The following is a 16,707-nucleotide window of genomic DNA, read 5'->3' on the forward strand; positions in this document are numbered from 1 at the left end:
TTTATTTTGGAGAGAGAGAACCAAGGGACTTGCTGCACTGAATGGGAGGCCAGACAGAAGGAGATGAATTCTGGAATTTGGGTCTGAGCAATGGTGGGCATGGCAGTTCTACTTAATGAAATCGCCCAAGTACGGTGGGGGAGCAGAGCTTTGCAGACGGACATCAACAGCTGCTTTTTGACTTTCCTAACTTGGACGTGTTCATCAGACAGCCTAGGGCACATACTATGGAAATATTTAAGTTGGGAACTTAGGAGAAGACCCATTCACAGATATAAAACTTTGAAAATTACCAATGTATAGATGATATCTGAAACCATGCAACTATTGAGATCTGCTAGAGACCGTAGATAAAGAAGATAAATGGATTTAAGGCAGAGCTACAGGGAACTGCAACACATACGTGAGGGCTAGCGAAGTTAACCAGATCATGTACACGATCAGTCTGAGGTGGGAGATGCCCTGGTCTCCAGCTGCTGTGTGATGAAAGCCTGCACTGCGGGGCAAGAACAGGGGTGAATGCACCACAGCTCTAAAGAACGAACAGCACCAGGGCAAGTGAGAATGACTGTCAACTGAGCACCACTAATCAAAAGTCATTTAACTAGGTAGGAGAAAAATACTGTATGAAATACAGAAAGGCTAAATAGGCACTTTTGAAAAATCCTACTATAGGATATGTCACATGACATCTCTACTTGAAAAGATGGGCATAAAGATATCTACAAAATATCCATTTTCCATATTGTGTTCTTCTTATTAAATATTATAATCAGCCTTTCAGTTTTGCAAATACTTAGAAGTCTTCCTAACCATCTTTTACCTTATTGTACGTTCCTCTTGATGAAAGTGAAAGTGGAGAGTGAAAAAGTTGGCTTAAAGCTCAACATTCAGAAAACGAAGATCATGGCATCTGGTCCCATCACTTCATGGGAAATAGATGGGGAAACAGTGGAAATAGTGTCAGACTTTATTTTTTGGGGCTCCAAAATCACTGCAGATGGTGACTGCAGCCATGAAATTAAAAGACGCTTACTCCTTGGAAGGAAAGTTATGACCAATCTAGATAGCATATTGAAAAGCAGAGACATTACTTTGCCAACAAAGGTCCGTCTAGTCAAGGCTATGGTTTTTCCTGTGGTCATGTATGGATGTGAGAGTTGGACTGTGAAGAAGGCTGAGCGCCGAAGAATTGATGCTTTTGAACTGTGGTGTTGGAGAAGACTCTTGAGAGTCCCTTGGACTGCAAGGAGATCCAGCCAGTCCATTCTGAAGGAGATTTCTGGGATTTCTGAGATTCTGGGATTTCTTTGGAAGGAATGATGCTAAAGCTGAAACTCCAGTACTCTGGCCACCTCATGCGAAGAGTTGACTCATTGGAAAAGACTCTGATGCTGGGAGGGATTGGGAGCAGGAGGAGAAAGGGACGACAGAGGATGAGATGGCTGGATGGCATCACTGACTCAATGGACGTGAGTCTGAGTGAACTCTGGGAGTTGGTGATGGACAGGGAGGCCTGGCATGCTGCGATTCATGGGGTCGCAAAGAGTCAGACACGATTGAGTGACTGAACTAAACTGAACATTCCAATAGGTATACTAACAATCTCTAACAGTACATACATGTCTAATTATTTTTAACCAAGAATGTCCTCTTTAATTATTCAATTTTTATTACCTGGCCAGTTAACTATAATAAAAAACCAATGAAGATTATAAGGTCACAATATAAATCAATATTTCCCCAGGGACGGGGGAGCCTGGTGGGCTGCCGTCTGTGGGGTTGCACAGAGTCGGACACGACTGAAGCGATTTAGCAGCAGAGGCAGCCAATGAGTACCTTAATAAATAAAACTTTAAAAAATTACCCAGATGGTAATAACACAACATTGAGTTCAGAATTCAAATTCCATTTCAGAAATATTTCCATTCAACACCACTTAGAATTTACATATCTTGTTGGTCTCCCTAAAACATTTTACTACCCAAGTCCAAATTGTACTTCAATCCAATATTTGCATATCATAATACCTTTGGTAAAATTAAAGAAAGTTAAGGAAAAAAATACAGAGTTTGGTAGTTGAATCCTTCGTATTCCTACCCTGTACCTTTGAAAAGTGTTAGTCACTCAGTTGCGTCCGACTCTTTGCGACCTCATAGACTGTATCCCACCAGGCTCCTCTGTTGATGGATTTCTCCAGGCAAGAATATTGGGGTGGGTAGCCATTCTCTTCTCCATGGGGATCTCCTTGACCCAAGGATTGAAACCGGGTCTCCTGCATGGCAGGCAGATTCTTTACCATCTGAGTCACCAGGGAAACCACCCCATACATTTACTGGCCCCTTAATGCCAACATATGGAAAGCACTAGAAAAAGTTAAATACATATCTCAGCCTCCTGAGAAGTATACTATCATCTCAGGAAGCATGTACTATTATAAGGGGGTCAAAAATAATGAGGATTATAAAAATACTTTATTTTACAAAGTAAAGTAAAATAATAAATGTTGCTTAGTCATGTCCGACTCTTTGCGACCCCATGGACTGTAGCCTACCAGGTTCCCCCGTCCATGGGATTTTCCAGGCAAGAATACTGGAGTGAGTTGCCATTTCCTTCTCCAAGAGATCTTCCCAACCCAGGGATTGAACCCAGGTCTCCCGTGTTGTAGGCAGACGCTTTACCATCTGAGCCACCGAGGAAGTCTCTTTTATTTTACAAAAGAGTATTGCAACTATTCTTCCAAAGATTTTGTCATTGGAAAGATGCACCCTTCATCACGGAAACCCAAGTTAAAGGACTCAGGGTCACAATTTTCAAACAGATGCCAGATTTGTGTGTGTGTGTGTGTGTGTGTGTGTGTGGCTTAAAGTGAAGCCCCAAGGCAATGCAACACTCTTGTAATACATTATTTAACTAATCCTTGTGTATGTATTTCCTACATCAATTTTTATAGGAGTGGAGGCAATTCTTGATATTCTAGACAATCGTCAGGCATATTTTTTATGTCATTTAAACTTCTGCTACAGTAAACTGCCTCCCCAAACTGTCAAAAACCAAATCACACTGGCTTCAGTACAATGAGAAAATGATGGAAACAAAGTGTACTCTCAAATCACGGTAACACAGACTCATTAATCATTGCATTGCTCACAAACGATCTTGATTTTAACAAATAGTTCAAAGCACAGCTTTACCTCCTTCTGTATACAGCATTTCCCGGGAACTATTTATGTCTAAATGGTAACAAATCTATACATATTCATTAATATAACAAATAAGGAGACATTTTTAAGCAAGTTTTTAGACCATTAGTTCCTCTGGGTGAAAAAGGAAAGTGTGTTTCGGCCACACCTTCTTGGAGAGAGTGTTGGTCCTGCCAGTGGTCAAAAGCCCTCCAGAAACCACTGCAAAACAAGTTTCTCCAAGTCCCAAGAGACGAGCAGGCATTGAGGGTGACATCAGGGGAGTACAGAGTGTTTTCTGTGCCTCCTCAGATGTCCTGGCAGGAGACAGACTTGTCCCAATCTAGGGGAAAATCAGCCAGGAAATGTGTCTCCGTCGACAGCTCTAGATCACAACTTCTCAGCAGTTCTCAGCAGATAGAAGAGTGACTGCAAGGAGGCCGAGAGGCCTTGGTAAAAGCACACCAACCACATCATCACACTAAGTACAGAAATCACGGCGTTAGGAGGGAGATGGGGCTCCATGGCCAGGTAAGGCCATGGTATACTACAGAACACCTTGCACTTGAACTCAGAAGCCCCTGGTTTCTATTCCTGGCTCAGCCATCCATGAACTGTGTGACTCTGGGCATGTCTTTAACCTGTCTGATCCTCTGTTATGTCAGTTATAAATTTAGAAAGAGAGCAATATCTGTCCTGTCCACCATATGGGTTTTGTAAAAACTCAGTAAGGCTATGTATATGAAGCTCTTGGTCAATTATTAAGTCTTGTGAAAATGGACATTTCTTATTTTATGGAGGGGTGCATCCTTTAAACTGCAGGCAATGGGTAGCTAGTGAAGGTTCTAGATCTTCACAGTAACCTATTAAAAATGGTATTTTAAGAAGATGAACCTTGCAGTGGACCATGGAATGAATCACAGATAGAATCATTTGAGTTGGAGTTCCACCTAAAACTGGAGAAGGAAATGGCAACCCACCCCAGTATTCTTGCCTGGAACATCCCATGGACAGAGGAGTCTGGAAGACTCCATGGGGTCACAAAGAGTTGGACACAACTGAGCACACAGGCATGCACCACCTAAAAGGCTACATAGTAGACTAGGTGTGATGTGGCAAGGCCATTCTAGAGTAGTGGTGGCTGAAATATACAGTAGGAGATTTTTTTTTTTTTTTTTTTTTGGAAGAACACAAAGGTTGAGCATCAGGAATAATATAGATGGGTAGTCCGTGAGTTGCCATTAAAATCAACTCAGTCACTCAACCTTTTCAGCCCTCCACTAACATCTCAGATTTAACACTTTCAAACCTTCTTCTTTCTCCTCTATCTCAAACTCAGATCTGCACTTGCTCATGCCAGACTTGTTTCTCTAAATGTCTTTCACTTCCTTCCAAATGCTGAGGAGCCTCTTTGCCCTCATGTTGACTTCTGGCCTCTTAATCTCACCCTTGCCAGGCCATTGGACTTCAGCTATTTGGGCAATCATGGGCCACAGAGTCAAACATTTCAGTAACACTCTCTTCTCCTCACATCCCTCCATCTCCCTTCTCCTTCCTACACCTCTCCTGACCTGACTCACCCCAGAGGCTACTTTCTCTGTCTCCCCCTGGGTTATACTGAAAGATCAGCAAAAATCATTCAACAGTGCCCCTCAGGCAGAGGTCTCTGGCTTCTGATGACTTCTTTGAGGACAAGGACGATGTCTGGTTCACTGCTATATCCACAGAGCCTGGCACATAGAACACCCTCCAGTATTCTTGCCTGAAGAATCCCATGGACAGAGGAGTCCATGGGGTTGCAAAGAGTAAGACACAACTGAAGCGACTTAGCCCACAGCTCAGCCACAATACACAGTGAACAAATTTTGACAGTATTTGGAAACACTATAATCCATCTCTCCTATTACTTTTTTTCTTGGCTTCTACCTACCCCCTTCACTGCTCCTCTTTACTAGATTCTGTTTTTCTTCCTGTCCTCCATTTAAGGCTATTTCCCTGGGAACTAAAGTCAGATCTCTTATAGTCCCGTTTTGTTCTCTATCCAACGGAGATCCATTTCCACCAACATAGGAGAACATCAAGATATTTCAGACAATTATCCTCATTAGAACCCAAATTCAACACTCTTGCCAAGATTCCCGTAATTTCAACAGCTCCAGGAGGTAAAGCCTTACCAAAAAAAAAAAAAATGACCAGTGAGAAGGAACAAAGGTCAGAGAGGAATCGAACCCTCCCAGTGGGGACAGCTGAGCCTCAAGTGGTACTGACACGCAAGCCCCTGCCACCAGACAGTCACCAATGTGTCCTACATTAATGACAAAGAAGACTCTCTTCTCAGAGATCATTATTGCCTTTCCAAGTCCAGGCTCTCTGAGGCCCGAGGATTCTACACCTTCAGAGGCACTTGCTGCCCTTCCTTGAAGACAGTCTTCGACATAAAAGAGAAAGGTTTGCTTCAGTACTTCATTACAAATGGGGAACATGGACCCACTCCGCTTCCCCGTTCGGCCAAACCTGTAAGAACAACATAGCTTTGACTTTGACTACATCCCCAGGCAAAGTTCAGCCTTCAACTGGGTTCCATCCTGATTTCTCTTTCCCATCAATGCCAGGGCACAACTCAAAGTCACAGTCAAAACAGCAGGTTCCTCACCCATTTATTGGACAGAGCAGTTCTATAAAGTCATATATGTCTTCACCCCAATGTGTCTGCCTTCTGTTGTGAAGACCCCTCCTCTTTGTCCACCCAACTCAAACCTCAGACACCTTTGATGAGTCTAGCCCTCTGTTTGGATCAAGCATGGGACATATCCCACTTTCTTCCCATATTAGACTCAAGCTTCAGAAGACAGAGGTTTTTATCTTATAAGTTACGGTTAAAAGGCCTTTCTCATGGTTTGTACCATATACTCCTGGTCTTTCTTAAACTTATTCCCTCAGGAGGAAAATAAGTTATTTATTGGATTATGCTATGTGACCTTACGAATACCTCTCTACTCACATAAAACTAACTTAACTAACAGAAAGAAACTATTTTCAATATGACCTTACCTAGTTCACACAGGAGTTAGGCTGCAATTTTATAGAAAATGAGGCACTTGTGGGCAATTAGTTATTTAAATACCTGTAAGTCTCCATGTCAAGAATTTTTAAACCTCCAATAAAAAGTCTAAATATCTGGAAAGGGAGATATTTTTAGACAAAATTCTGCAGCAAGTGAATGCTGAGAAGGTGAATGTAGATAATGATAGCAACCTGTTTAATAGGCAGCAAGAATTCCCCTACATGGGCTCTTAGAAGACATTCCTAACCATCCCTTAATTTGGAGGCAATCAGACAGTGTCACCTAGCTTTAGTGAGTTAGAAGAATGCCTTTGATGAAAAATCCTTAGACCTGAGTTCCATCATTTGTATCTAAAAATACAGCATCTGGGTTCTTCCTTTTATAGCAAATAGATCTTCTTCCACACCAACTGAAAAGAGTAGAATAAAATATTTCCACAAGAAAATACATTTATCTCCATCCACCATTGTCCACAGTGATCTGCATTTACCACTGAGCTCCTTGTTCCTGCTCTACAAGCTGCCATTCAACAGGAACCTCCACCCTGCTGACTTGGGTGATGGTGCCTTGCTGTAGGCGCCTGAGGACCTCAGACAGGATCCACTCAGCAGTCACTGACATACACTGGCAATTTCTGTTCCAGGGAAATCAAGACAAGACATTCAAAGCTGCAAACATTGCCCTACCTAATTAACACAGTTCTGTTACCCTTGTCAGGGCTGCAGGAGGACTGGGCCGAGTGTCACCAAGCTCTCTCCTGACACCACACCTAGGAGATCTGAGCCTTCCAGCTCCTAAGCCCCAGCAGGAAAGCTTCCAATGAAGAGAGCCTGTAGCTTAGCTGCTGTCAATACAATGTGTAACTTGGGGTATAAAGCTCATCAGTTTACTAGACCTCAGGGTCCTCATCTGTAAAAATGATGACAGTAAAATACAAAGCCTTTTAAAACTTGGTAAATCATTAAGAAGAATTCATAAAACTAAGGAGTTCCTTCAATGTGATTAACATACTAAATTATATAGGCAACAAGTCAAAGAATCATTTACCGAATGAATTCTTTCTACATCCTCCCAGAATGAGCTATGTATGTAGGTCATTCAATTGTTCTCACACTTCCATTTAGGTATTATCCTAATTTTACACACTTTTGAGGGTTTCACAACATCGTTTCCTTGTGTAATATTGGAGTAACACACCTATAAGAAGGTAAAATTAAGTATCATATCACCTCAATGTTTTAGGTGGGGTTTTCATTATTTGCATCATCCCCTTGCAACATAACAGGAAACTTAGTGAAAGGATCACATATTAACCAGAAAACCCCATCAACCGCATGGACCCAAGCCAACACACCAATCACTCCTACTGTATTCAAGTTGTTCTGATCATCCATAAGTAATAAAAGTGTTTCCATAGAAACCAAGTATACAGCAGAATCCGCTCACAGTGAAGGATCTGCTTATCAAAAAGACTTCGAGGCAAGATATTGCTCTAAGTTAGGTTTACACACCATCATACACTGGCATAATTAGATAGTACCCCTTTGGAATTTCACAGTCTTGTACAAAAAGCTCTACACATGGAGAGAAGAGGAGAAAATCTGGAAGAAAAGATGTACATACATAGTTATAAAAATACCAAAGTAGATTCCATGCTAAGCTCTGCCAAAAAGAGAATAATTACTGTGGACCATTAGCATGCAGCCTTGGAATTATATTCTCGTCTTCAAGCAGAAGCCATCATCAGATTATCAAAATGAGGTTAACCTTTCTAAACTCAAATAGTTCTCACACGGAATAAGCACAATGCAATCAACAGACAAGCCGCTATTTCCCTCCCACACAAACTATAATCTTTTGTGAAATATATTTTTAATGAAGAATGCATAACCCTCCTACATGTTGGTTCTTCTTTTACACTCCTCCACATAAAAGCATACATGCATTTTAAAGAGACGGAGAAGAATTTTACAGCTTCTAATAACATCCCCTGCAATGTATGGCCAAAAAAATAAAAAAATCTCAGCATCTGAACGAACAACTATCTTTTTCATATAATGCTACTTTTATAAAAGTAAAGCTAGTCACTAATAGCTCCTGGGGGCAGTACAATGATATAAACAATGAATCTTATCAATATTTTAATGCTTTCTTTCTAATGAGATACATTATGGAGCCTTAACTCATTCAACTACTAATGACTCAAAATTCCTAGAGTTCTGAATTTTAATCTTTCACAAATTTCAAATTATAAAATTGCTTGTCATGAGTCACATTGCTTATCAAGAAGCAGTTTTTTGAAAGAAAAGTGGGGTTTTTTTTGTAGATGAGGTTTACAGTGGTTTTCTTTTGTCTTTCTCCTTCAGTCATCTGAATTTTCAATGTTTAAAACTGAAACAATATAACCTGACAGTTGAATACTTTTTTACCAGTAGGACAGCTATTTGGAAATGAGACTATGAAAGTAATTATGCATGTCCATATTCACTCAGTAGCATTGGATGAGATACGAAAGACAAGAATAAACATCTTTTTTTTCCATTAGGATTTTTTTTCACCCCACACAGCACCTGTTTCAGGCTACTAGTGTCTAGGATCTAGCTCAGAATATGATTCCTAGGAGGCCAGCTGTCAAGAAAGTAGTGACATGAATGCTCACCTTGGCAATCTGTTACATGAAGGAGATGTGGCTTCAGTTTGGGGGAAGAAAGGGGGAATAAAACTCAGAAAGTCAAATCAATAAATGTCATATTTCCATAATGAATATAGTCTTAAAAGATCAGAAAACCAATTTTGCATAAATGCTTAAATGACATAATTGCATTACACTAAAATAGTGTAATTTTGTTTAAGTGTCACTTAAAAAAGCACTGAAAGGACAGCCTGCAAACACGGGCAGACCAGCATGGGTTTGAATCCACATGTGCACCTCACTCATCTGTGCAGAACCTGGTTTTAACTCAGCAAAAGGTCCGGAACTGCTTTTACAAACAAAATAACATCACGGAGAGAAAGAGAGGGAGAGAAAAAAACAGGATGAGGAAGAGGAGGAGATGGGAAGGCAGAGAGGAGGAAAAAAGTTTAGGAGATGGACACGGTTATCCGAAAGCAAATGAAGCTGCAAAATGCTGGTAACTTTCATTCTAGGTTCAGAAACCTTATTCACCATGTGTAAAAGAAAGAGGTGGGGAAAAGGAACGAAATCAGAAAACATTTTTGTGAATTCAGTTATAATTCATTTCCACACACATACACCAATGCACCGCTCTATTCCCCCAAAACTTGTTGATGCGAGGTGCAGGTTAACTTTTCCAAATCACCTCCAAACACTGCTAGGTGAAAGACAGCACTGGATTCCTCTGCATCACCACAAACACTGGCACACCTTTGATTCAAAGCCCCTACTTCTATCCAGGACCAGAGCAGTCCAGTGGCTCATGGATCAATCCAACTGATTGGAAAAACAAAATCTTAACTCATGAAAGAGGACTCAGTGCCTTCCCCAGCCAACCCCAAGGAGTCACTGGGTGCCTCCTTCAAGGGTCTGACTATCCGCTTCCTCCAGTTCAGGAAATGCACCTTTCCCCACAGGGCACATCCTCTGAAGGCGAGGATGAAGCAGCCGGCTGAGCCAGAATTGCCTCCGTTCACAAAAGGAATTCCCCCTCCCTTCCCCTCCTTCTTCCTCCCCTTGTTCCTCCTGTCCCTCCTCCCATCCTCCGCTGGTGAATAATATCACTGCTACCTGCCTGGATCAACACCGTGAGCCCCTGTCTTCAAGCATTCAGAGAATGTAACAGCCTGGAAATTCCTGTTGTCCGTTCGCTGAGGTCACAGATAAGCTGAACAACAGCGTGGTTCCCATCAATCATAAGCCACTCACTGATAGAATGTATGGTAGGAGACCTGATGTAAGCAAGTCACCAGAGAAAATACCCACTGATGACGCATATCCAGGCATAAAAATAGTTACAGGGCCCTCAAAGGGATTATTCAACAGCCTACATTTAGACTTTCTTACAAGAGACCTGAAGTCACTGTGCTGCAGTTAAATGGCTGGAGAGAGTTTAAGTTTAAGCTTTCTCACCAGACATAACCACAAAGAGCTGGTTTAAATAAGCTCCTGCAATAACAGGCTGTTTAGTCCATTTTAACACAACTTTATAAGCATTAAACAGCACCACCAACTATCTTATAAAATGCCGCATAACCTCTCCTCTTAGTCACGTTCTCCTTCCTATAACCATTCTTCTTTTTCTCAAAGTGTGCTCCCCAAACATTAACACTTAATTGATCCAGAGAAAAAGAACATTAGCTGCTTTCCAAATAAACATTAGGAAAATGACACAGACTGCATTTCTGCAGTTATCTTCTTTTAAAACGTGCTTTTAAGTAGAATTAAGCTTAACTATCAGTTTCACCCAAGAAATGGACATTCTGCATACCATACTTGCAATTATATCTCTCCTGAATTGTTTGATCATTTACAGAAGTAAATCTCCCATGTATGAAATACACCTACCGCAGTATCTTACACATAGTAGGCATATTACTGTTTGCCAAAAAAGTGAATGAATGAATCAATCGATCGATGAAATGCAATACGCAAACACTTTTATTAAGTGACAGTAAGATGTGAACTCAGACTGAAATCCTGGTTTTTTTTATGAGGAGGAAAATAACTTTCTACATGTGTAACAATTTTAATAGTTTTCAAATCATCTGTTCTTTTTCCTCCCACTCAAACATATGCACAGTTACCCTGCAAAGGAAGGTCTTTTCACATAGCTTTCCTATCAGAAAATGCTGGATTTTTGCACATTTTAATATCTGGATATCTAAAAATGTACCCTCTCCAGTTTCATTTAAGCAACTGTGCCGACACAAGGAACCATAATGGCAAATGGATTTAACAGAACCCAAAATTCTGCCTCAGAACGTGAACACTTCCTACTTGCATGCCCTATTTGGAAGTCTTAATTACCAATCTTTCCTAATAGTGGACAGGTTTCTATTGTTACCCAGTTGATTATTAGCCACAGAACACTTCTCTGTGATAGACGGTATCTCAGTACTTAATGGCATTAACTATCCAGCCCATGCAATTGGCAAAGACCTGTGAGCAGCATTGCTGTAACTCTGGACAAACTTAAGGGCTTAATTCTAGAGGGCAGCTCTCCAGGAATGGTAACAAGATGACATTTTTCTTCCTATACTGGTAGGTTCCACATCACTTTCGTCAAGTATGATAATACTGCTATAAATACAGGTGGAAATTATTTTTAGTACTGAGATTTCGCAAAGCATTCAAGTTTCTCTCCTGTGCATATGTGTCAACAGTATGTGGCCTAGTTTACAGAACTCAGATGGAAATGTTCGCTGGTGCCCTCTAGTTGATCACCGTTAAGCAGCTTTGAAGAAACACACACATCACTCTCTTCGTAGAAGGATGGCAAAGTTCCTAATTCATAACAGTTGAGCAGTTAACTCCTAACATAAGATGTGGGATAATGAAACATTAAATCTAGAGTCTGTTTTATTTCACAAGGTTTTATTATTCATTTTGAAAATGAATAGAGGGAAAAAACATTAAGAAAATGGGGGGAAAAAATCTAAAACACAAGATAATGAGACACGTCCGCATTTGTCCAAGAAGAAAGAAATACTTAAAGTTAACTGACTGGAAACCAAAGATGTTTCACGAATTTTACAGAAGCTCCTGCTTTTAAGTAGCTTGAAACAAAATCAGGCACCCAGAAGTCATCAGGTTTCAGCCGGCATCGTACTTTTGACAGCCTTCTGTCACGGTGGTCTATGCTGGTCAGGTCTGAATTGAGGATCCTCAGATAATTATAAAACAATGCTAATCTCCAAAGCAGACACTGTTTCAAATTGCACAGACATGACTATCAATCCAGAGACTACAAGATGAGTTTCAGAAGAAATTATTTCCATCAGCACTCCTGGTTTTGGTAATTCCACACCTGTTAAATGTACTATCAGCAGAACAATTGATTTTTTTTAAGAAAATGGAACTTCCTTACTCTAGATTGGAACCTATGCTTACTCTAGATTGGAACCTATGCTATCATTATAATTATTTAAACCTATGAGGTTATTTTCTGCTACAACACAAGTAAACACACCACTGCTCAAAATTAAGGACTGCTAAAAACCATGTTAGGGAACACTTGCTAATCTTTATCTTTTAGAAATGTCAAATAACATAATTACCTGGTCACTAAATTAAAAACAGATTGTTTAATTATATAAAAAGAAGGGGGGCATAACCAAAAAAAAAGTGGCAAAAACCTGCCTTTTCAACAGGAGGCTCCCTAGAAGCCATACTTAAATCCATTATCTATGTTACTATTGGAATCTCATGATGATAAGTACTTTTACATGTTGTGACTATTTAGAAAAATGGGAAAATACATCCCTAGTTCACTATTCTGTGCCCAGCCTAGGACAGATGTATCATATTTAGACCATAAGGTTAAGTTTTCCCTTTTCAGGTCAGTTCAGTTCAGTAGCTCAGTCGCGTCCGACTCTTTGCGACCACAGCATGCCAGGCCTCCCTGTCCATCGCCAACTCCCGAAGTTCACCCAAACTCATGTCCATCGACTCGGTGATGCCATCCAGCCATCTCATCCTCTGTAGTCCCCCTCTCCTCCTGCCCCCAATACCTCCCAGCATCAGGGTCTTAGTCTCAGTATTATGGCAGGATTCTGTTTGATTTTTCATTTTTTAAATTACATTCCTAAAAGATGTCATTGTTTCACAGCAGCCTGGAGAAGGGAATGGCAACCCATTGCAGTATTCCATTCCAGTATTCTTGCCTAGAGAACTCCATGCACAGAGGAACCTGGTGAGCTATAGTCCATGGGGTCACAAAGAGTAGGACACAACTGAGTGACTAACACTTTTCCACTTGGCAAATAATACTGCTTTCTGGATATTTTATGGGCTTGTGGTCTATTAAGTCATTATCTTCACCCCTTCCCACCCTGCAGTTCATCTACTTAAGGATGCATGCTCACAGACACAAACACAAAACACACACCACATACACAATAAACACAACACACACTCATGCACAACTTTTTCCACATAGCAAATCTCCTTTACTTTAAAGAGGCCAAACATTCACCAAGCACCCAAATATGAGAATCATCTTTAATTGCTCCTTACCCTCAGCTTTAATCACTGAAACCTGACAATTTTACAAGTTGCTTCTCTCTCATCAACCTTCTAACGCCACGGCTATGATCTTAGTTCTAGCCATCAACATTCCTTCACTTAGGTAAATCTTACAAGATTACAAATAAATAATACAAGAAGTATCATAGGTTCTCCCTTTCCTCTCAAAACAAGGCTCTACATGATTACAGTTGCGTTTACGAAATATAAAATGACTATGGCACTCATTGGACAGAACCCTTCAGTGGCTCCTGGATGCATCACGAGGTCTTGGGCCACAGATCATCCTCCACTGTCTTTATGCTTTATGACCTGAACTCTCTGTTTGACTGGAACTCCCTACGGTCAGAGACAGGGCTGCACTGATTGCTGTACCTCCTGCTCCCAACAGAGTGACTGCCTGGCACGCTTGCTGAACTGAAGTGGACTGAATGATAAGACAGTGCATTGAGAATGTTAACTCCTGATGTAATCCAACTAGGCTACGTAGAAAGATAGCATACTAGAGCAAAAGAGTGTTCTCTTTGAAATCAAAGAAAATTGGTGTCAATCCATAGCCCTATCACATCTTAGGCAATTACATAACCTCTTGAACCTCAGACTCCCAGTATAAAACATGGTGTGAGGATAAAATAAAGTAACATAGATTATGTGCCTACTGCTTATTGAGAAGGTGCTCAGTACGTGGTAGCTATTATTATGTCTCAGGTAGAAATGTATACCAGAACAATTTCATTTCCAGTGTGAAATTATAGACAAACATATCAGACACCAAAATTATCTGTATCAGTGACAAACACATATCTATATATCTATACTGTCCAATAGAGTGGCCACCAGTCTTAGGTGGCTATTGGCACTTGGAATTTGGTTAGTGTGACTGAAGAACTGATTTTTAAATTTTAATTAATTAATTTTAATTGAAAGTAAACGCCCTGCGAGACTAGTGGTGGTGGTTGAGTTGCTAAGTCGTGTCCGACTTTTGCGACCGCATGGACTGTAGCCCGCCAGGCTCCTCTGTCCATGGAATTCTCCAGGCAAGAATACTGGAATGGGTTGCCATTTCCTTCTCCAGGGGATCTTACCAACTCAGGGATCGAACCAGGGTCTCCTGCATTGCAGGAGGATGCTTTACCAACTGAGCCACCAGGGAAGCCCCTATGACACTAGAGGACTACTTTACTGGACAGCAAAGATTTATTTTAACTCTGACATCCGTATTTCCCCATTTAAGGGCCTGTATCCTCCCATCCCTACTCAAGTATTTACGCAAGGTTCAAGCATCTGTGTCACTACTTCTCCTTCAGTTAAAGGAATCAGACATATAACAAACAGTTTTCTCCAAAGAAATTTAGTCCTGGAGTAGGAGATGATATGACAGAGTTCACATAGAATATTCACACTGAATGAATGACTGTATCAATGAAAGAAACCAAAGAAGAATACAGTCTACAAAATAGAACCCCCAACACAACACAAGCAGACAAGTTACGAGTACACAGGATTTGGGACCAGAAGACATTGTTTCAAATCCCAGATCTTCCATTCACATTCCATGAACTCTCGGGAAAATCTTTTGGCCTCTCATTCATCAGATAATGATAATAGTAATTACAACCCACAAATATTCTTTAATAATCAAATGAGATAAATCAGACATAAATATTAGAGCAAACAGTGTAACTGAGAAAGTTGTATAAACATTTAAATCTCCACCTTCTATATTATTACAGTAGCTAATATCCTATAAATATGAGACACTATGGATGTCCTGACAAACTGGGCAAATATCTATGGGAAAAGAGTAATAATTAATGGATGACTACACTTTGGTTTGGAAGCTATAATAAATACTTATTAATTCATTGCAATCATTATCTATAAAGTTTTTATCTGACACCAAGGTCAGATAATGTTGAAATCTGCTTTTGAATATATGACTTATCTCCTTAATCATACCTCATGTGCTCCCTGGACAGGCTTTGTGGGCCTCAGCAATATTTGGCAATAATCAATCATTTCTGTGCTTTACAGTTCAAGAAGTACTTTCACATGTATTCATAAAGTAGTCTTTAAGACGACTTAAGATAGCCAGAAAGCTAAGAAGAACTAAAGAGCCTCTTGATGAAAGTGAAAGAGGAGAGTGAAAAAGTTGACTTAAAGCTCAACATTCAGAAAACTAAGATCATGGCATCTCGTCCCAGACCTTCATGGGAAATAGATGGGGAAACAGTGGAAACAGTGTCAGACTTTATTTTCTTGGTCTCCAAAAGCACTGCAGATGGTGACTGTAGCCATGAAATTAAAAGATGCTTGCTCCTTGGAAGAAAATTTATGACCAACCTAGACAGCATATTCAAAAGCAGAGACATTACTTTGCCAACAAAGGTCCATCTAGTCAAAGCTATGGTTTTTCCAGTAGCCATGTATGGATGTGAGAGTTGAACTATAAAGAAAGTGGAGCACCGAAGAACTGATGCTTTTGAACTGTGGTGTTGGAGAAGACTCTTGAGAGTCCCTTGGACTGCAAGGAGAACCAACCAGTCCATCCTAAAGGAAATCAGTCCTGAATATTCATTGGAAGGACTGATGCAGAAGCTGAAGCTCCAATCCTTCAGCCACCTGATTCAACGAGTTGACTCATTTGAAAAGACTCTAATCCTGGGAAAGATTGAAGGTGGGAGAAGAGGACGACAGAGGAAGCGATGGTTAGATGCCATCACCGACTCAATGGACATGAGTCTGAGTAAACTCCAGGAGTTAGTGATGGACAAGGAGGCCTGGTGTGCTGCAGTCCATGGGGTTACAAATAGTCGGAAAAGACTGAGTCACTGAACTGAAGTGAAGATAGCCAGATAATTTTATTATTCCCATTTCTCAGAAAGGTAAAGTAATGGTAATGCTAGTAGGTAAAACTGTCAGGTTAATAACTCGAAGTATAGAACTTTTACCATATGTCTGGAAATTCATGGTGCTTCAAATTTCCAAAGAAGAATCCAGATTTTTGTTAAGATCTCCCACATGAAGAATTTTAGCAAACTATTAGGTATCACATTATACATATGTCTCATCATCATATATGTGTGTGCATATAAATATATAATTTACTATTTTTAAAATATTTTTTGATGTGGACCATTTTTAAAGCCTTTATCAAATTTGTTAACAATATTGCTTCTGTTATTTTTTCACGTTCTGACTTTTTGACCACGAGTCATGTGGGATCTTAGCTCCCAACCAGAAATAGAATCTGTACCCCC

The 16,707-nt window shown here is 40.4% G+C and overlaps 1 protein-coding gene across 15 annotated transcripts in view; it reads right to left on the minus strand.

Annotated features, from left to right (window-relative positions):
- The window catches only part of HIVEP2 (HIVEP zinc finger 2), a 218,602-nt gene that overhangs the window by 140,359 nt on the left and 61,536 nt on the right, over positions 1 to 16,707 (minus strand). The window contains exon 4 of one of the 15 annotated variants that reach the window (XM_055535791.1): positions 2,108 to 2,275. The exons of the other annotated variants lie outside the window; for them this stretch is intronic. The gene's annotated coding sequence lies outside the window, so the exon portion shown is untranslated. The remainder of the gene's footprint in view (positions 1 to 2,107; positions 2,276 to 16,707) is intronic. 15 annotated transcript variants of the gene reach the window in all.

This window comes from Bubalus kerabau, chromosome 9 (genome assembly GCF_029407905.1).
Source record: "Bubalus kerabau isolate K-KA32 ecotype Philippines breed swamp buffalo chromosome 9, PCC_UOA_SB_1v2, whole genome shotgun sequence".
NCBI lineage: Eukaryota > Metazoa > Chordata > Mammalia > Artiodactyla > Bovidae > Bubalus > Bubalus kerabau.